Raw genomic sequence first — 22,082 nt, 5'->3', positions numbered from 1 at the left:
GCTAGGCAAAATAGAGCTATTTTTAATATATCAGTATTTGAGGCATCAAATCTACTGTGCTATTTGCGACTGTATAACAAGACTCCCTGCAAGGTGCTAACCCTGCAATGAACTCCACTTAGGTGCAAGTGAGTGCCTCAGGGGAGCTCACTGAAACTCAGGGATGAAGAAGAAGAGAAAGGGTGTCTATGTGTAGTTGCAACATGGAGGAGAAATATCCAGACCAACTCCAAATGAGTTAACTGAGGTATGAGGAGCAGCCAGAGCTGGAACATGGAGCTCAGCAAGGGCTACCTCTGTGGCATTCATGGGAAGACAGATCTGTGATACACAACTCAAGTTCAGCCTGCAAGCTTTACAGGATTTACAAGCAAGCTTGGACTGGAGCCCAGTTTTGAGAAAAGCTGGAGTCAAATGACAGTTTTCCTTCAAAATTAAGTGAGGCTTGAAGCTGGCTTTTGAATTTTTGCCTTTATTTGAGTCTGAAAATCAGGCAGCCAATGCTGAAGTACATGAAAAAAAAAGTGCTCCAAAAGTAATATATTATTTACTATTTTCTCACCCTTTTGTTCCACATTATAATTAAAATGCTTAAAATGCATTTATCTGCCAGGTATTTAATAAAGATGCAGAATGTTTAGAAATGTTGACTTCATCCTAAAAACATGTGTGGATATAAGTGCACGGATTGTGCTCAAATCAATTCTCTCAAGCTTTGACAGGAAGGTGTGATTGACTTAATACATAATACTAGCAGAATTAAGGTTCTTAGTATTTCTTCATACTCCCATAATCTGGGGGAAAAAAAAATAATAATTTCATCATGAAACTTCTAAAAGCCTTTAAAATATCCTAAGTGATCAATTTCTTAAAATTTGATGATTAGACTATTTCCATATGCTGACACATTTCAAACAATATTTAAACATGTGGTTTCTACTTCACAATAATGTTGCACTGCAGTTATTCTCAGAATTCATCTGTGTTGAGGTTCCTAAAGATCTATTATGGCTGACAAGTTGTTTTTTTTTTTGTTTTTTTTTTTTTTAAGAACTTAAATATGGACTTGAATGAAAAACCACAAAAGTAAATCTTTCTTCATTCTTACTTCACCTCATTTTAAATTTATTACCTGTCATATCTGACCGAGACCTTTCTTTGAAGGCACTTAGGGATGACCGGGATTAATATAATGACAGGGATCTTAGAAAAAGTTTGCTTTGCACCTACTGAAATTAGTGGGAATCTTTCAATTGACCTTGGTTGTCCATATGTCAGAAATAAAAATTCCTATTGCAAAAATACAAAATTTATTTTGCGTCAAAGTCTTCTTTTCAGTTCAGTATACCAGTAACAAAAATTAAGTTATGATTAAGATTTTGTCTTTAAGTTCAGTTTCTGGATCTATTGTTTACATTTTCATAAATGATTTACACTGTCATAAATCCAGCATAAGACAAAAGAAGCAGGCCTTCTGTTTGTTAACCATTTTTTTAAGAAACAGATTTTATGTTAGAACCAGATTCAGCATTTTACTAATCAGTATTGTAATGAAACTTTGGGAAAAAGGTGGTGTTTAACTTAACATATATAGTGGTTATAACACTTTTGTGAATAGATAGCACACAATGACCAAGTGTCCTTTATTTATTTATTTATTTATTTATTTATTTTAATTTCTTATTTAGACCAACCGATCAGTAGTGGCTGTTATTCTCCATGAGCAGTGTTGTAAATGCACTTCACAATTGTGGTTGGGACAGGTACTTTGCTAGATGGGACCCTAGGTCTCACTCAGTTCATCCAAGATGTGCTTCCTAAAATACTTTAAAAATGATGAGAGGGTCTTAACCAATGCCACAGAAATGCCAGAATACCATTTTATTCCTGGCAAGTCTTTATGTGTGCATGTTATACAGGGCAGGAAGGGGCAATCTTGCTGAATAATTCTTATTGTTTGGTTGTGCAGGGCTGACAAGAGAGTGCAGGCTGCCTGATCATAAATTGTAATTTCAGGAAAGAAACCTCCTATGTAAATCTGCACCAGATGGAAAGGCAGGATCATTGCAAGTGAGCAGAATTGTTTTCTATACTTGAATTGGATAGCATTTTGTATTAGAAAAACTTTGTGAGCTACATCAAGTTGCAAGGTAGTCAATACTATTTTGTTCTCAATGTTATTTTGTTCTCACCCTTGATTTTAATCATGCTCGAGTAAGTTTGTTGAATTTAGTAGTAAAACTTTCCCTAACTTATTATTGTTGTGAGATTATTTTCAGATCTGCAGAATATGTTCATCCTCATTCTAGTCACAAGAGCAGGGTCACATGCATTTTCACATTGTGAAAGTTTTTTTTTTGTGTGTGTGTGTTTTCTTTGTTTTTGTTTGTTTGTTATGTTTTTTTTGTTTGTTTGTTTTTGTTTTATTTATTTATTTACTTGACATTGCTGTTAAAATAGCAACAAGGGGATAGTTTGGGATAGCTTAGTATTGAAACTTGTAGCCCACCATCAGAAATATTCTCTTTCTGAATACTGAAGAAAACTATCTTAAAGCAAAGTGCCAGGCATGTAAAACTTCATCCATTTAAGGAGGAAGCATAACATAAAATTCATTCAATTGTCATTGATCCTAATACATCTACACAGTACAACATCTGCAGTACTATGTGGAGATAGCAGTTTGATTTTGACCTGTTCATCCTGATGTTATAATGCCTTTGAGTCTGGAAGGAAAATGAATTTTTGTTCAAGCATCACTGTACGGTATTTCACTGTGTAATGTAGAAATGCTCGTTGTAAATCTCATACTGATATTGTGACACTATTCACAGAAAACCAGTCTTGCTGGAGGAAACCCTCAATTATAAATGTTAAAGCATGGTATGTTCTGAGCTTGTAAAGAAATATATCTTCTAAGAACAGTCTTATAGAAGTAACATATATGCCTTGTATAAGGAAGTGACTGAGTGACACAATATTTTTGTACAACCTTGTCTATCTTCCTCCCTGCCCCTCATTTATTTTAACTTAGTTTATTCTGTTCTTTCCATTGTCTTTAGGCTGATACTTTTTTTTTTGTAGTTGTTTGTTTGTTTGCTCATTTGTTTGTTTAATATATATATATATATATGCATTTATTCTTTCACCTCCAAAAGCAGACCATTCTCTCCCAAATTTACTCACAACCAAATTTTCACCCTGTGAGTGTCATCTTTATTCCAGCAGGTTTTCTAAATGTAAGAATGCTACTGTCCTGAAATCAGGGATCTTGCAACTTCATAGGACTAAAAAAGGGTACATTGTCCCTTTGGAGTGAGGGGAGGACAGCTGTCCCCTGAGGTGGCAATCAGAATAATCATACCAAGCCGCTTTCAGCCGAATGCTGTGAATCCACCTCAGTGTCTCATAGCTGGTTAACCTCTGTAACCTAATTAACCAGGTGGTTATGACAGCTCCATTCTGAAGTTATTGCTGAGATTATAACTAGCAATATTCCTGCAAAAGAAAACTGTTCATCATGTCCTGCAGAACACTTAGACTGGCTTTCCTAGCAAATGTCCTTGTACTGTATACTCGTCTTTCATTTGTAACTAATCTGTTTAATGTAATAGCAGAAATAGGGATACACTGTCATTTCATAAATGTTAAATCATGAGCTTTCATTTTAAATGTTTTTCTAAATTGCAAGTAATTGTATTAAACACAACCTTGCTCTACATTTGTACATGGCTATTTTCTACCTATTTCAAATACTTAACCGAACACTACTATTGGTTTTTACAATTGTGCGCTTCTACAAGATGCTGAGTTAAGGAGAAAATTCAAGCAGATGTAACACAATGTTATGGAAGATTTAAGTCATAGGCAAAAAGTCTTATAAGGAGCCTGCGACAGAGAAAACAATTGAAATCAATCTCCAGAAATCTGGGAGAACACCTGGAACCCATTTGTTTCATTTATTTATTGTTTGTTTGTTTGTTTGTTCATTTGTTTTTATAGTATTTTTTCCACAGCTCTGACAACCAGTGGGACCAGACTTGCCCTCAGTGATGTGCTCTCATGCAGTCCAGGAACAGATGCTGCTTTTGGAAGTCAAAAATGAGAGCCAAGTCTCAGTAGGAAAGTTGTATCTGATTCCCTGCTTTTCGCATCATAGTTTTCACTGTTCGTATTCTGCACTTGGTTACAGAATGGACCTCCTACAAGGAAGAAAAGTTTCTTTTGTCTTATCCAATAATTAACAACAGTAAGTACTGTGCTTTTAGTTAAATGACTCTTAAGTGATTTGTGCTCAAAGCTGAGAATGACAGCCTGAGAGCACATGAGCATGGGTATCTTTGGACAAGAAGTTGTGTACGAACAAAGAACAGCATTTCTCAGACAATTGCCTCCAAGAACCTTTTACGGAGTGATGCTCACATTCAGTGTGGACTAACCTTTTGATGTTTTTGAGTTTAACAGCTAGTCAAAACTAGGGGTCTCAGCTCCATTTGTAGTCGACAAGCACATTGACAAGCATCTCCAGTGTATGATACATCCCATCTTAAAACAGGTGGTTTGAGATGGTATCAGTCTCCTGCTTGATCCAGTTTATAAAATATTAACGATACAAAAATAATTCAGAAGCCATATGGGGCAGGGAAGAAATGGAAAAAAAAAAAAAGTGGGAATGGAATATAATAGTGGAAAAGTAAGAGTTAACAACAGGAAAGTATAAATTGTGAAGGAAGGGTATGTATGTGGAAATAAAGACAAAACAGTAAATTCATGTATTTTAAAAGGAAGACAAAAAAAAAAAAAAGGAAAGAGTGAAGTGGGGAAAAGTAGAGTGAAACAAGGAAACAGAAGAAAATGAGAAGGGAAAAAAACAATAGGAAGATGAGATATTAAAAGGAAGGAAAATAGTGATTAAGTGGAAGAGATACAGGTAAGTGAGAAGGATAATAAAGAAGTGGAAGGGGAACACTGATAGAGGTTTGGACTACCCATACTGTTGTGCAAATTTCCCTTTATTTTAATAAAAAAATTTTACAAATTAGAAGTCTTAAAAGGGTTAAAAAAAAAACCACACACACAAACAAACACATATATTCAGCAAGTCTTTGAGTATGTCAGGAGAGACTGCCATGACTTTGCCATGACTATGCTGTGATTGATGAGAGGCCAGGTGGCCCTGTTATCTGGGAGTGGGCACAATCTAATATGCTTTGTCACTAAATAGAGATTAGGAGCTCAGATAACGGAGTCCATGTTGCTTTGGGTTTAGGAGCACAAGGCTCACTACTTGTGCTGAGGGTGAGGGCAGGACTCATTTACTGCTGTTTCCAATGCAACATACCTCAGTCTGATAATAGTGTCTGACACACATTTTACACTAACTGCAAGACCAGTTTAAGGTAAACTTGCACCACTTGTACTAAGTAAGTATACATAGTTTCTAATGAGAGTTGCTGGTGGGATAGATTGGAGATGTTATGCCAAGTACCCTTAAGAAATAATAAAATAATAAATAAATATTTATAATATTCCTAAGCCTGAGAGCAGAGAGGTTCTCTCATCCTTTTTAATGATTTATTAACAATCTTTAATTAGCAGTTCTTAAAAAATCCAATTCAGTTTTAAAGTGAAAAGTCAAAAGATAAAAGAAACTGTAGGTAAACTTGCACATCTAGTCAACCCCAGTCTACAACTAAAATTAAGGAATTGATTTAAAAGTTACATTTAAGCTTCTGCTGTCATTTTAGCAGTGAGTTTTTTTATGTTGTCTGAAAATGTAAAGTAAAATTCTTGTATGTGCCCTTGATATCCCTGCAAGTCTAATTCTTTCCAGAATCATACCCCATGAAACTAAGAAATAATGATGTCGGTTATTTATATGGGTTGATACCCCTTCTATTGCCCACACTATTTTACAAGCCATAATATATCAGTATGGCAATGTTAAGCTCCTGTCTTATAATTGGCTCTGTAGAGTCTGTGGCTCCATGCAAAACAAAAAGGGCAGCTCTGTACAATCCACTCTGAATGCTGGGATTAATTATATTGTAGAGTTCATATTGCACTTGCAGATGTTATTAATTACTGCCACTCCCATTTTAATAGCTGTTTCCATAGTAACTATGAGAATTTAAAGAAGGTGAGAGGGGAAGTGAGTTGAGTAGCTTTATTCTAAAAGGAGGAGGACAAAGGCAATCTGACCAAAAATTTAAATAAATCCCCAAATCCAAAGCAGTGCAAGATCAACAAAAAGTAATAACAAAGAGGAATGTGGAAGTTTTCAGATGATACCAATGAATTTAAATAATCAGTTAAGTTAGCAATCTGTTTCGACTTGATCCTTTGAAGTTTAATCCTAGACTTTTTGGTACGGTCTAGAAAGTCCTGTGAAGTTACAGTGCATGCAGTACAAGTACCTATGTCTGTCTCCAGCATCACTGATTTACTAGATACAAGCACACTACCACTGATCCTGGTTTAGAACTAAAAGTTTTAGAGACATAGGTCTGCATGCTCCAAAGAATTAAGACTATTAATCATAAAAGTTAATAACTTTTGTGAATTCTAAATTAACCAAGTGACTGTGTCTCCTAAAATTGAAATACAGCTTTTTACATTGACTATTCGGTATATCTACACGAACACTAGCAAAGTGCATCAGCTAACTTACTGAGCATCTATTGTTATCTTCAAATCATCTTGAATTCTTTCTTTAGACAATTGCTGTTGGTTAAAAAGTATTTTGAAAATGTCTAGATAGAACCTGCTGGTAAATAGAGATAGTGATAGCTTATATCTTCTCATATAAAAGTGAGAATAAAAGCAGTTATTGATAAATTGCAAAGTATTGCATCTCAAAGATATTGTGTGAAAAAAAAGAAATATTTTGATATTTCAAACCAATATGATGAAATAACAGTTTGAAATATTCCCTTTTCAAAAGGCTGTTCAGATATATCTTAGCATTTCTACTGTTGGTTCTTAAAATAATTAAAACTAAAAGGAAACAGAGAAACTATGTTTATTGACAAAATCCATATTTTCATAAAAAAGAACCCCCTTTGCCTTTGAAAACTGCTAGCACTTTGCCTGTAAATAATGTAAATTTATCAAACTATAATTCTCAAAGTTTCTTCTGAAAAGTGGGCTGTATGCATTCCATCAATGGCTGTGACAGACAAATGTCCAATTCTACCTCCCTAGAGTACAGAAATTCTTTCCCTTTTAAATGCAGATGACTTTTTACCAGGAAGAGAATCCCAGTGCTCCACATGCACTCATCTGTGTTCAGTGAATAAAATAAAACCTCCCAAAGGAGATAAGCATTTGTCCTGTGCACTGCATAAGTGCTGTTGTAATATATTTTCAGAGTTTGAGTAAGTCAGAAATGGTGCCCAGTTTGTGACTAATCTTCTCCAGAAGGGTACATAGCACCTCAACTGTTTGTATGTATTAATAGTCCAGTATTTAAAATTGTCATCACGATATCTAGATGGATGGTAGACACCTAAAGCACATGGTAAGTATTAATAATCCAGGTCATAATATAATAATTAAAAATATAAAAATAGAAGCTGTAAGAAAGGGTTCAATATTTAAGAGGATAAATCTGGACAGAGAGTTTTCCTTTTATAACACAGATCAACATTTTTGCAGTGACCTGGGAAATTCCTTTTGGACCAAAGCATGTTCTGCCTCCCACGCTGCACCTTGCAGTAGAAATCCTCTTTGAGGAGATAAAGTTCCTCTCCACAAGAAGCTGCTGCTATTTTTTCATCTGCCACCTTTTACAGGTTGCACATACACACTACCTTTAGGCCAGCTGAACCAAATCTTGCATTAGGTCACACCGAAAAATCACCTTGCAGCCTCCCTGGAGGTTGCCTGAGAGCACACTGAGGTACCTGCTGAGAAAAAAGAGCACCTTTGGTAGATGGGATCATTGTTCATTCCTCCCTGGAAATAGAGTTCCTTTGTTTCATTTTGACCTTGGAAACAATTTCTGCCCTTGTCTAGCCTTTTTCTTCTGGCCAGTCTCCCGAGGTCTGCTTTCTAGGCATAAAAAGATATGAGAGGGAGATCATTTCTGAAAACATGAAAAGTCTGAGTAAAACATTGAAAGGAGGATATAACCTTGAGAGTACCCGGGTAGAGGAGGCAGAAAACCTAATGCAGGATCAGAAAAATGGAAGGAAAAGGATTAATTAAAATGCACTATAAGAGTTTTGAAGATGAAAAAGGCATATAAGTACTAAGTATTTTTCTTTGTAACAGAAGCTCTGCTCAAAATCAATGGGGAAAGCATGGCTTTTATGTGAGTGTCAATTTGCATATTAATATTGTGATAGCATTATGCAATAGTATATAAGAAAGATTGGGTAAATAAAGGCTGTGACCAAACATTTCAGCTTTTCCCCCACGTCTATTCAAAATAAAACTGGCAGAATGTCACACTGTAGGCTTGTCCTTGATTTGTTTCCAGTAGAACATTAATTGATGTGTTACCATGTTTTGATATGTGATTTACAAGCTCTATAACTCAAGGGGTGATTACAGCCAGGCTAGCAATCTGTATGCCAAGCCTCATTTCAGTGAACTGTCCTGGGCATTTCACTCAAGAAATCATGGCTTTCTAAATGTGTGGGAGACAATATTAAGCAGTGGCAATCAGCAGCACAGTTTTCTGTTGGTGCAGCGGGAGGGAGCGTTTTGAAATAGCTAGTGCATCTGCTTGGTAGCTATTTTTTTCTCAAGCTGGAAAAATCTCCAATGTTTCAATACCCACATGTACCCAATGTTTCAATACCCAAAAATGTAGAATTCTTCACAAAAAAAAAAAAAAAAAGGCATTTTTAAAATCTGCTTTCTGAAAGCAACTAAAAAGAATGGAAGAAGAATATGTAAAACCAGAAAAACAATCCATTTTCTTCTTCCCCAGTACTTCAGAAATTGCTTTGCAAAACTCTTGGTAATGAAGAAATTTTTGAGTTATAGTTTCATTCCTATGCAATCTACAGTGGCTCAACTATGACCCTTAAATACCAAAGCTGGTAAAAAAAATCTAGCCTATTATTACATTATTGCACTACCCTCTGTTACAATAATACCATCTATCTATTTCATGTTTCATCTTGTTTTCTAGTATTATTTCATTTGCTGAAAGATGCTTAACAGGACAAATTTTTAGAAGCCCTTTTTTATTATTTTTATCTTTTTAATAATTCTGCTTTGTTAAAGGAATTGTAGAGAGTTTATATATCAAAGAAAAAGCAATATGTTGGTAAGTTTGTTCAGCTGAAGACTACCTCCAGTACAACAGCTTTACAGGTTAATTTCCCTTCATTATAGATCATTTTAACTCACACGTAAAAATTAAATAGGAGATGGTATTAGTACTGAGAAGCAGAGTACTAGAAGTTGGGTAAGCCAGATTACTCTAATGTTGCAGAGTGAAAACGGGCATGTGTTGGCCACAACACTGTGGAGCAGTGGAGCTTCATTTTAAATGAAGCAACTGGCAGCAGTAAATTTTTGATAGCAAAATATGTCGTATATATAAAACACCAACTAGTTCATTATTTCATACAAAGACAGTACATTCAGCCTTCTCTCTGAAAACTATGGCTATAATGTTTCAGATTTTGGTTTATCCAAATTGAGGGGAACACCATTGCCCTCTTTTTATCAATGGGGCACGTTGTCATTTCACTGAGATCCTGTGCCATTGCAATCATTTGTTTAGCATCATTTCAGGACTTGTTGCAGTTACTGGTTATGGTGACATTGCTTCACTTATACCTTTTGCAGTATGTGCAATTCCATATGTACAGGAGCTGAGTCTATCGTGTTTTGTACAAACTCATATATAGTGCCAAGCCATTCTCCATCATTGCCAAGCCACTCTACATTATACTTGAAAAGTCCTGGCAGTCAGGTGAAGTCCCTGGTGACTGGAAAAAAGGGAAACATCACTCCCATTTTTAAAAAGTGTAGAAAGGAAGGCCTGGGGAACTACAGACTGGTGAGCCTCACCTCTGTGCCTGGAAATATCATGGAACAGATCCTCCTGGAGGCAATGTTAATGCATGTGCAGGACAAGGAGGTGATCTGAGACAGCCAGCACAGCTTCACCAAAGGCAAACTGTGCCTGACCAATCTGGTGGCCTTCTATGATGGAGTGACTGCATCAGTTGACAAGAGAAGACTGATCAATATCCTCTACTTGGACTTCTGTAAGGCCTTTGACATGGCCCCACACAACATCCTTGCCTAGAGAGATATAGATTTGAAGGGTGGACCATTTAGTGGATAGGGAACTGGCTTGAAGGCCACACCCAGAGAGTTTTGGTCAATGGCTCCATGTCCAGGTGGAGACTGGTGATGAGTGGTGTCCCTCAGGGGTCTGTCTTGGGACCAGTACTGTTTAATATCTTCATCGATGTCATAGTCAGTGGGATTGAGTGCACCCTCAGCAAGTTTGCAGACAACAGCAAGCTGAGTGGTGCAGTCAATACAACAGAAGGAAGGGATGCCATCCAAACAGACCTGGACAGGCTGGAGAAATGTGCCCATGTGAACCACGTGGTTCAAGGAGGCCAAGTGCAAGGTGCTGCAACTGGGTCAGGACGATCCCAGACAGGAGTACAGACTGGGAGAAGAATTCATTGAGAGCAGCTCTGCGGAGAGGACTTGGGGTGCTGGTGGATGAAAAGTCTGACATGAGCTAGCAGTGTGTGCTCGCAGCCCAGAAAGTCAACTGCATCCTGAGCTGCATCAAAAGAGGCATGACCAGCAGGTCGAGGGAAGTGACTATCCTCCTCTGCTCTGCCTTTGTGAGGCACCTCTTGGAGTCCTGCATCCAGGTTTGGGGCCTCCAGTGCGAGAAAGATATGGACCTGTCAGAGTGGGTCCAGAGGAGGGCCACAAAGATGATCAGAGGCCTGGAGCACCTCTCCTGTGAAGAAAGGCTGAGAGAGATGGGGCTGCTCAGCCTGCAGAAGAGAAGGTTCTGGGGAGACCTTATTGCAGTCTTTCAGTACTTAAAGGAGACATAAAAAAGATGGAGAACAATTTTTATTATGGCAGATAATGATAGGAAAAGGGAAAATTTGTTTTAAACTAAAGGAGGGGAGATTTAGATTAGAAGTTAGGAGGAAAATTCTTCACTCAGAGGGTGGTGAGGCCCTGGCACAGACTGTCCAGGGAAGCTGTGGATGCCCCGTCCCTGGACATGTTCAAGGCCAGGCTGGATGGGGCTTTGGGCAACCTGGTCCACTGGGTGGTATCCCTGCCTATGGCAGGGGGGTTGAAACTGGATGATCTTTAAGGTCCTTTCCAACCCAAACCATTCTAAGACTCTATGAAATTAAGAACTAGAAGTCTGATCTCAAGAGAAGCAGAGGCATTATACAATTAGGTTAAGGAAAAAGATGACATACCTTTCTTTGACTATTTCATTATAGCTATGACATAGCCTTTAAATCTAAACAAATTATTTCATGTTTTACAAAATGCTTCAGAAGAGAGTGTGAAAGTAATTAAAGGTATAGAAAAAATGTGATAAAATACAACATGGATTTGCCAATGACTTGATCCTATTGGATTAAGCTGATATTTTCCTTTGATTTTTTGGACAAGGGAAATGAAATGCATCTAATCTATCTGGACTTTAACAAAGCACCTAATACAACTCCTCAAGGAAAATTATTAGCTAAGATAGAGAAGTCAGGGATTACTACAAGCACTTTAAAGTGGATAAAGAATAGACTTCAAAGGGAAAAAGTGAAATGTTGAGGTAAAATGTTGGTTAGACAATTACCTTATTTATTAGATTAGAGACTTGCTCCATATACAGTTTTAATTAGTAATCTTGGCTCATGATTGTCCTATTAAAATTGGCTGATGATACAAAGGATTTGCCAGTGTAGGGGAAGGTCAACCATCACAGAGGATGAAAAAGATTACTCTGATGATGGCAGCAATAGAGTATGACAGAAGGAATGAAGTTAAGGAATACTATGAAAAATACATATGCTGGACATATTATCTGATTACAGGATGACTATGAGTCATTAACGTTAAGTAGATTCCAAATAATCAAATATAACCTTGTAATCTGGTTGTGTTTCTCTATATTATTTCTAAAAAGCACTTGAATTCAGCCAGAGTTCACAGTGTTAAAAATCAGGAGCTTGAGCCCTGTTTCTTATGTTACCATGAAGACAAGAAACCCCATCCTGACTATGGAATATACTTCTGGCCAACCATGTTGAATAGAATAGAATAGAATAGAATAGAATAGAATAGAATAGAATAGAATAGAATAGAATAGAAATCTCAGTTGGAAGGGGCCTACAAAGATCACCAAGTCCAACTACCTGACCACTTCAGAGCTAAACAAAAGTTAAATTATATTATTAAGGGTATTATTGAAATGCTTTTTGAACACTGACAGACATGGAACATCAACCACCTTGTTAGGAAGCCTGTTTCAGTGTTTGACAACCCTCACGGTAAAGAAATTTTTCCTAATAATCCAATCTGAATCTCATCTTCACAGCATGGTACCATTTCCACGCATCCTATCATCCTATGCTCAGAAGAGACCAGCACCTCCCTCTCCATTTTGCCTCCTCAGAAAGTTGTGGAGAGCAATGAGGTCACCTCTCAGCCTCCTTTTCCTTCCAAACTAGACAACCTAAGTGTCCTCAACCTCTCTTCATAGGACGTGCCTTCCATCCCTTTTACGAGCTTCGTTGCCCTCCTCTGGACTCAATTACCTTATTATCCTTTTATGTTATGGAGCCCAGAACTGCCCACAATATTCAAGGTGAGGCCACTCCAACACTAAATACACTGGGAGAATCTCCTCTTTTGCCCAGCTGCCTATGCTGTGTTTAACATACCCCAAAATGCCACCTGGCCTCTTGGCTGCCAGGGCACGCTGCTGGCTCATGCTGAGCCTGATGTCACCAGCGCCCCCAGGTCCCTTTCTGCCGAGCTGCTCTCCAGCCACTCATCTCCCAGTCTGTTCCTCTGTTCTGCATTACTCCGTCCCAGGTGCAGAACCCAGCGTTTACCTTTGTTGAACTTCACACCGTTGATGATTGTCCAATGCTCCAATCTATCTAGATCCCTCTGCAAGACCTCTCATCCTTCCAGAGGGTCAACAGCACCTTCCAGTTTAGTATCATCAGTGAACTTTTTCAGGATGCACTTCAATCCTGCATCCAGATCATTGATAAAAATGTTGAACAGGACTGGCCCTAGAACTGAGCCCTGTGGAACACCGCCAGTGACCAGCTGCCAGCCAGATGTAGCCACATTCACTCTCACCCTTTGAGCTCTGCTGTTCAGCCAGTTCATCCACCAGCATAGTGTGAACCTGGTCACCTTGCAATTGGACAATCTGTCCAGAAGGATAATATGAGAGAGAGTAAAGAAAAATTCAAACTGGAGCAAGGGCTCAGGTTTTCTGTGATTAAATGTAAATTGCTCTTATAAGCTGAGGGCCAATAAGGCATGGCTACCCTCTGAAAATGTAAGTGCAGGCAGAAAAGAGAGAAGAACCATTTTAACTAATGAATAATATTGGCACGAACAGATTAGTCAGGAATAGGTTTGAAGAGGAAAATCAAGACCATTGGAGCAGTGAGAGTCTATGAGGGTAAAAAAGAGAAAGTGTCTTTCCAGCTAATGAAATAAAACAAGCAGTGCAATTACCCCTTTGCCCAAATCTTCTCACTTCATTTTTATTTCCACTGTGAGTACATATTTCCCTTAACATGAATAACACTATTCTTCACTAACACGTTACTTTGCTAGGCCTTTCCAGACAGTGGAAATTAAGTATAATTTCTCTTTTAATAGAGACTTCAAATTTGCTGTTACCAGTCTACCTTCCAGTGTTGATGACCTTTTTCATTACGCTAGTTCACCCTCTGTGTTTTCTTCATCTTCTTTATATACCTTTCTCCATGTTCTGTATCATATTGTTAGCTTTCTTGATCTCATTCATTTGCTTCTTTACTTTTACTTTTTACTTTTTACTTTTTTTTTTAATTTACTCTCGGGTGAGAGACTTCACTAAGAAAGTCAAGCGCCTGGTATGGTCCGCTGACTACTACCCGCTACTGGTCTTTCAGGCTGGTAATGACAAGGTAGCAACGAGAAGTCCGAGAGCGATCAAAAGGGACTTTAGGGCTTTGGGGCGACTACTTAAAGGATCAGGGGCACAGGTTGTGTTTGCCTCTGTCCTTCCGATAGGGGGGATCAATGCTAACAAACAGACTCATCACATTAACACGTGGCTTCGGGACTGGTGCAACCGGCAGAATTTCAGGTTTCTCGATCACGGGGAGGTCTAGGCGACACCGGGCCTGCTGGCACCAGATGGGATGTGCCTCTCTCAGAGAGGGGTGAGGATTTTTGCTCAGGAGTTGGCAGGGCTGATCGATAGGGCTTTAAACTAGAGTCAAAGGGGGAAGGGGATAAAACCAGGCACGCTGGTGATGAGCTAAGGGATGGCGTGCTAGAATCAGAGGGACAGTGTGCTAGTGAGGCCTTTCGGTTGGCTACACAAGGTGCTGCATGTAGGGAGGCGCATTTGAAGTGCTTCTACACAAACACACACAGTATGAGGAATAAAATGGATGAGCTAGAAGTCTTGGCCCAGTCCCGCAGCTACGACATCATCGGCATAAGCGAAACCTGGTGGGATGAGTCCTGCGGCTGGTGTGTTGCAATAGATGGTTACAGGCTCTTCAAGAGGGACAGGCAGGGTAGGCGAGGTAGCAGGGTAGCAATGTATGTGAAGAATGGGCTGGACTGTGTGGAACTTCAAGTTGGTGATGGCAAAGTTAAGAGCCTCTGGGTAAGGATTAAGGGATGAACAAATAAAGGGGATGTCATTGTGGGAGTCTATTACAGACTACCTGGCCAGGACGACAACGCCGATGAATTATTCTTTGCAGAACTAAGAGATGCCTCAAGATCAACTCCGCTTATCCTAATGGGGGATTTCACCTTGCCAGATGTCAACTGGGATCACCACACGGCTGACACGAGCAAGTCCAGGAGGTTCATAAAGCAACTAGATGATAACTTCTTGGTGTAGGTGCTAAGAGAGGCAACTAGGAAAGGTGCCCTCCTAGATCTGTTGCTGGAGAACAGAGAGGGTCTTGTGGGAGACGTGGCCATTGGCGGCCATCTCGGTCATAGTGACCATGAAGTGGTTGAGTTTAGAATTTATGGTGACAGAAGGAAAACTGTCACCAAAACTTCAGCCCTGGATATGGGGAAAACAGACTTCAGGTGGCTCAAGGAACTAGTCAGCAAGGTCCCCTGGGAAACTGCTTTTGAAGGCATTGGCGTCCATCAGTGCTGGTCAATCTTTAAGCACTGCCTCCTAAAAGCACAAGATCAGGCGATTCCAAAATATCGGAAGTCAGGCAAGTGGGGCAGAAGGCCCGCCTGGCTGACCAGGGAACTTCTACTGGAGCTTAGGCAAAAAAAGAAAGTGTACAGCTGCTGGAAGGAGGGTCAGGCGACGAGGAAGGAATACAGGGATGCTGTTCGTGTTTGTAGGGACAAAATTCATATGGCCAAAGCCCAACTAGAGTTGAAGCTGTCCATGTCTGTGGGAGACAATAAAAAGTTTTTTTTTAGATATGTGAACAGAAAAAGGAGAACCAAAGAAAACATAGGTCCGCTACTAGATGGGGAGGGTCTCCTCACAGACAATGACATAGGCAAAGCAGAGACGTTTAACACCTTCTTCACTTCTGTCTTCAACACTGATGATGGGCTTCGGGACCCAGGGTACCCTGAGCTGGAGGACCATGACGGTGGGAATGACAAACTCCCAACCGACCCTGAACGTGTGCGGGATTTGCTGCTCCACCTGGATGCATACAAGTCCATGGGTCCGGATGAAATTCATCCCAGGGTGAAAGAGGCTTAAAGAGCTGGCTGATGTCATTGCGGGACCTCTCTCAATTATTTTTCAATGATCTTGGGAATCTGGAGAGGTCCTAGTGGACTGGAAGCTGGCAAATGTTGTGCCAATTTTCAAGAAGGGTAAGAAAGAAGACCCTAGCAATTACAGGCCTGTATGTCTCACGTCAGTGCCTGGTAAAATTACGGAGAGGATATTCCTTGAAGTTATTGAAGTGCACCAGGGCGACAATGCAGTCATTGGTCCCAGCCAACATGGGTTCATGAGGGGTAGGTCCTGCCTAACAAATTTGATTTCTTTTTATGATAAGACCACCCATCTAGTCGATCAATTAAAACCAGATGATGTGATCTTTTTGGACTTCAGCAAAGCTTTTGACACGGTTTCCGATAGGATCCTACTGGACAAAATGTCCAGCATACAGCTAAACAAAAACATCATACGATGGGTGAGCAATTGGCTGACGGGCAGGGCTCAAAGGGTTGTGGTAAATGGGGCCACATCTGACTGGCGGATGGTCACTAGTGGGGTCCCTCAAGGCTCCATTTTAGGGCCAGTCCTCTTCAATGTTTTTATAAATGATTTGGATGTGGGACTAGAAGGTGTTTTGAGCAAATTTGCCGACGACACCAAACTTGGAGGAGTTGTGGACTCTGATGAGGGTGGAAAGGCCTTACAGAGAGATCTGGACAGATTGGAGAGCTGGGCGATCACCAACCACATGAAGTTTAACAAGAGCAAGTGCCGGGTCCTGCACCTGGGACGGGGCAACCCTGGCTATATGTACAGACTGGGCGATGAGCCGCTGGAGAGCAGCCCCACAGAGAAGGATCTGGGGGTTGTGGTTGACAACAAGTTGAATATGAGCCAGCAGTGTGCCCTGGCAGCCAGGAGGGCCAACTGTATCCTGGGGTGCATCAAGCACGGCATTGCTAGTCGGTTGAGGGAAGTGATTGTCCTGCTCTACTCTGCACTGGTGCGGCCTCACCTCGAGTGCTGTGTGCAGGTCTGGGCACCACAGTGCAAAAAGGACATTAAACTGTTGGAGAGTGTCCAGAGGAGGGCAACGAAGATGGTGAAGGGCCTAGAGGGGAAGACATATGAGGAGTGGCTGAGGTCACTTGGCCTGTTCAGCCTGGAGAAGAGGAGGCTGAGGGGGGACCTCATCGCAGTCTACAACTTCCTCGCGAGGGGGAGTGAAGAGGCAGGTGACCTATTCTCCATTATCACCAGTGACAGGACCCACGGGAAAGGTGTTAAGCTGAGGCAGGGGAAGTTTAGGCCGGACATCAGGAAGAGGCTCTTCACCAAGAGGGTGGTTGCACACTGGAACAGGCTCCCCAGTGAAATATTCACTGCACCAAGCCTGTCTGAATTTAAGAAGCGATTGGACTGTGCACTTAGTCACATGGTCTAAACTTTCGCGCAGACCTGTGTGGTGCCAGAGTTGGACTTGATGATCCTTATGGGTCCCTTCCAACTCGGGATATTCTATGATTCTATGATTCTACTTTCTTTTTCTTTCTTTCTTTTTTAGCACTGCTTTGCACCAAAGCAGATCAAATATCATTTCTTGCTCAATGCTAGCAAAAGCAAGTCTCTCGCAGGCTCTGTCATGGTCATAAAATTTACATAGGTCAACGTATAACTTCTTGGATTGATACAAGCATAAATTGTTTTAGATTCTTTTTCTCTGCTACCCCTATTAACTAATTGTATCACTGATTTACTGTTCAGTTTTATTATCTGCCAGAAACGCTCTGAGATGTTTCACTCTGCTTGGTTAAGTGTCAGCCCATATGCAGCTGCCAAAACCCAGAAGTCCTCTGACCCCCTTAGAGCAAATATGGATCAGCCAAAACTTCATTTGCTCTCAGTATTTTCTGATACTTGCTTAGAAATAGATAAAGCTTTTGTCCACCACCTTCTCAAACTGATATACTTACCAGGAGTGGAGAAAAGCCAAGGAAAATATGGGTGCTTTTTTTTTTTGTTTGTTTGTTTCTTTGTTTTCTACTGACCCTAGACAGGACAAAATCCTCTAGAACATTAGCTAGTTAGCACTTCTATCCTGCTTTTGTCTAGCAAATCATTGCAGTGGTTTCACCCTGATGGACAGTTAAACTCTAGCACACCACTCTCTCACTCCCCCTCCCCCCCCCCCCAAAAAAAAAAAAGGGAGAAAAAAACGATGCAAAGAGCCAAGGGTTGAGATAAGGATAGGGACATCACTCAGCAGTTACACTCATGGGCAAAACAGACTCAGCATAGGGAGATTAATGTAATTTATTCCCTATCACTAACAGACTAGAGCAGTAAGAAACTGAAAGCAAATGAAAAACATCTTCCCCCCCATCCTGCTTCTCCCTCCTCTGCCCGAGGAGCACAGGGGAATGGGGGCTGTGGCCCATAACACTGCATCTCCACCACTCCTTCACGGTCACTCCCTGCCCCCGCTCCACGTGGGGTCCCTCCCATGGGATGCCATCCTTCCCAAACTGAGCCTGCAGGGGCTTTCACAGGCAGCACCTCTTCAAGAACTGCTCCAACATGGCTCTGTACCACGGGGTCCATCCCCCAGGAGCAAACTGCTCCAGCACGGGTCCCCCACGGGCAGCAGCTCCCCCCAGACACCCTGCTCCTGCGTGGGCTCCTCTCCATGGGCCGCAGCTCCGGCCCGGGGCCTGCTCCTGCGGGGGCTCTCCAGGGGCCGCAGCCTCCTCCAGGCCACATCCACCTGCCCTACCAGGGGCTCCTCCACGGGCTGCAGCATGGAGATCTGCTCCATGTGGGACCAATGGGCTGCAGGGGGACAGCCAGCTCCACTGAACTCAGCTTCTGGACTGCACAAGCACAGGTCACTAAGATTCAGTTACAAATTTTGTTTCGCTTTGACACTGTAGTCAGAAAGTTAAAATCACTAATATTAGACATGATCTCTGTTTCATTTTAAAACTAATACATTAAGTTATTCAAACCCAGATAAAGATGACAAATTATCTGTTCTTCAGAGGGATTAGATGGTCAGGGAGGAATTACATGCTTACACTGCTTACCAAAGTTAGATAAATACATCACGAGATACATACTGTTCATAACTGGCCACTTCCAGTGCAAGGTCTTCTCTGAGGAGAGCAGTGGGGACTTGGACATTTCCCTTCAGAAAGAGTTTTCATATCTGCTTTTGTTCCAGGTAAGTATGAAATCCTGATACTTCATAATGTTCCACATAAATAAAAACATAAGTTAAACATGCATTTGATTTTACATTTAAAATGTTAACACTGCTGAAAATGTAAATGCAATACTGAAGCAGTTATCACAATTGGATTGCATTCGCTATTTTTTTTGGAGTTTTTGCTGGAAAAAAAAAAAGGATCAGTAGATTTCTGAATGTGTAACTTTTAATTTCAATACTCCAGTGCAAAGTCACATAGGCTATTTTTATAGCAGCTGAAATAAAATTAAAATGATTTAATTGCAGACTTATGCAATGACCAAATTAATATATATACATATATATATATATATTGTTTATGTGGAACAGTTAAAAAACATCTTAATTTGAACACATAGCTTGAGCATTTTTCAGTTTGACCCCATCTAATTGTTTCTCTGTCAGCCAGCAAATCCTCAGAATATTCACTTACCTCTTCCCCTTGAGTGATCTTTCACAGTGATGTATGGCAGAATTAGAAAAGGAGATACCTCTAGCCTTTTGTAGGCAGAAGAAAACCTCAATAAAATCAAGATCCTGCAGTGAAAGGAAGAATAAAGAGGGGTAAAAATGCAACAAGAAAACAGATTTTTAAATATGTTGTGCTGCCTAGAAAAAAGTTATTTTTCAGGCAATAACTTTTTTTTTTAATTGTTTATTTTTTATTTATTTATTTTTTTTTGTGATGGAAAGTCTTCAGGGCAGGGCACCTATAAGAACAGTGCATGTGATGTCCATGCATTGGCCTGGCTGGGGCTGCCTGTGGGCAGGAAACAAGCCATGCAGGGCTCACCTCTGCCCCTGTCCTGCATCCAGCTCCCAGAGTTCGTAATGTTTGGCTCACTTTGCAGGAATCAAGGAGAAAGTTCAGAAATGTAACTGTGTTTCTTGGCAAGCTCAGGGCCAAAATAGGAAAGTTGACCAAGAAGGAATGGAATATAGTCTGTGATTTGCATGCCTGCAGTGCTGCAAAGGCAGGTGGGTGGCTAATACTTTGCTTTTCTTTATTGCTTTCTCTTTCTTCATTGCTTTCTCTCTCTCTCTCTCTCTCTCTCTTTTTTTTCCTGCTTTATTTTCCTTATTTGCTTCTATATTCATTTCTATATTCATTTTTTTGACAGCTTGAGTCACTTGCTCAAGGGAAAACTACAGAATAAAACTGGGTAAAATTTGGAAAGGAATAATCATAGATATATGTTTTCTCATAAGCAAAATGCATTTTATTTTGTGGGAATCCCATACAACATTCATCAGTTTTGGAGCTTATTTTATAAGCTGTTATATGTTAACTTTACAATGGTAAAAAACTCTATCGTTTTTGAAATTTTATTATGACATTTTATTGTGATGCCTAGCAATCATAGGATAATATAATGATATTGATAGCAAGCATCCTATCATATTATTTAACAGGGATACAGTAGGAAAGACTACAGTCATAAAATGCTATTTGTTTCATGAAAAAAGTGTTGGAATAGTTGTCGCTCTCTTTCATGTAGATACTTTTTTATCATTATTATTTTGTAAACAGGGCTGCTTTGCATTTTTCTGTATTTGTAAAACACCTATCCTAATGGTCACCATATAAAGCTGATAGGTGCTAGCCCATAAATAATGTATCATAATAAAAACTGTAATATATAACAGATGTCTGTTACGGTAGAAAAGGAGAAGGTTGATAGATGCAAGTAAAAACTCATTATGATCACTATGGAGAGCTGTATTTACATTTTCATGTTTAACTACACATTTATTGTTAATAACAATGTCAATTATCTGCTTTCACAATCCTAAAGAAAATGAGTGCATAATTCCTAAATCCCTTAGTTATAGACTGGAGGAAGTCAAAATTCCTCTCAATAAAAACTAAGGTCCTAAGATCTAAATTTCAAACCCCTGTTCTTCCAGAATGATAATGCCATGCTGGTACAAACCAGAAGAAAAGGTAGTTTAGACAGGTATCCCGTTAGCAAAGTCTCTTGAAAAAAAGCTTTAATATATAGCCATTAACATGTCCCCTCTTTTGCCTGTTGCGTTTTGCAGTTGTTTGGGGGGGGGGGGTTGTTTTGTTACAAAATTATTGTGACAAAAATATTTCTGCCTGTAAGTTATTTTCAGCCAACACTTATGAGGATTAATGGGCTAAACATGACTTAAGGCTGTTTGGTTACCACAGTGACTGAACTTATTTCTAAACACAGAACGTGTCATGGCGTAAGAGCTCAGCAGTGTCCATTCAGCCACAGTTCCACGCCAGCAAAGTTTGTCAGATATGAGATTTGGCCCAAGAACATCACAGAAATGCAACTGGTATAAAACCCCAGACATAAAGCCCAAAGAAATGCAGCCCCAAATGAGAAATCCATGCAAATATTGGTACAATGCTGATTTTGTGACTTTTTATTGCTACTTTCATCAGCACTTGTGGCTTTTGTTAAGAGGATTCCTGTTCAAACACTGATTGTGATAGCAAAGGTTTAACAACAGAAGTTTGTTAACACAGATACTAGAGAGAACCTGATCTGATGACCAGGCCCTTCCCAGAGGATGAAATCATCACCAGATAATTTCTAGCTTGTTTACTGGCTTTTAGTAGAGCTTCCTGATAGCAGCAAATATAAGACAACTTTTGTAATGATGCTAGTCATGGCAAAAATACAGTTTGACTGCAGGATACCTGTGCTCATTTTAGTAGAACCTGGTCAGTAGAGAGGCTTATGTTCTCAATGGATTTTGGATTATTTTAGTTGGAGGTCAGGCAATTTTTCCCTTGTTTGTGTCTTTAAAGAAGAGATTCTCTAGGTTCAAAGGCGAATGGCAGTTTATCACTTCTGTCTCCATGCAGCAAGAGTTACTCTCTCCATTGCCAGAGACAGAATACACTTGTAACATGGCTACCTTATCGAGACA

This window comes from Cygnus atratus, chromosome 1 (genome assembly GCF_013377495.2).
Source record: "Cygnus atratus isolate AKBS03 ecotype Queensland, Australia chromosome 1, CAtr_DNAZoo_HiC_assembly, whole genome shotgun sequence".
Taxonomy (NCBI): domain Eukaryota; kingdom Metazoa; phylum Chordata; class Aves; order Anseriformes; family Anatidae; genus Cygnus; species Cygnus atratus.
Note: the sequence above shows the minus strand (reverse complement) of the source record.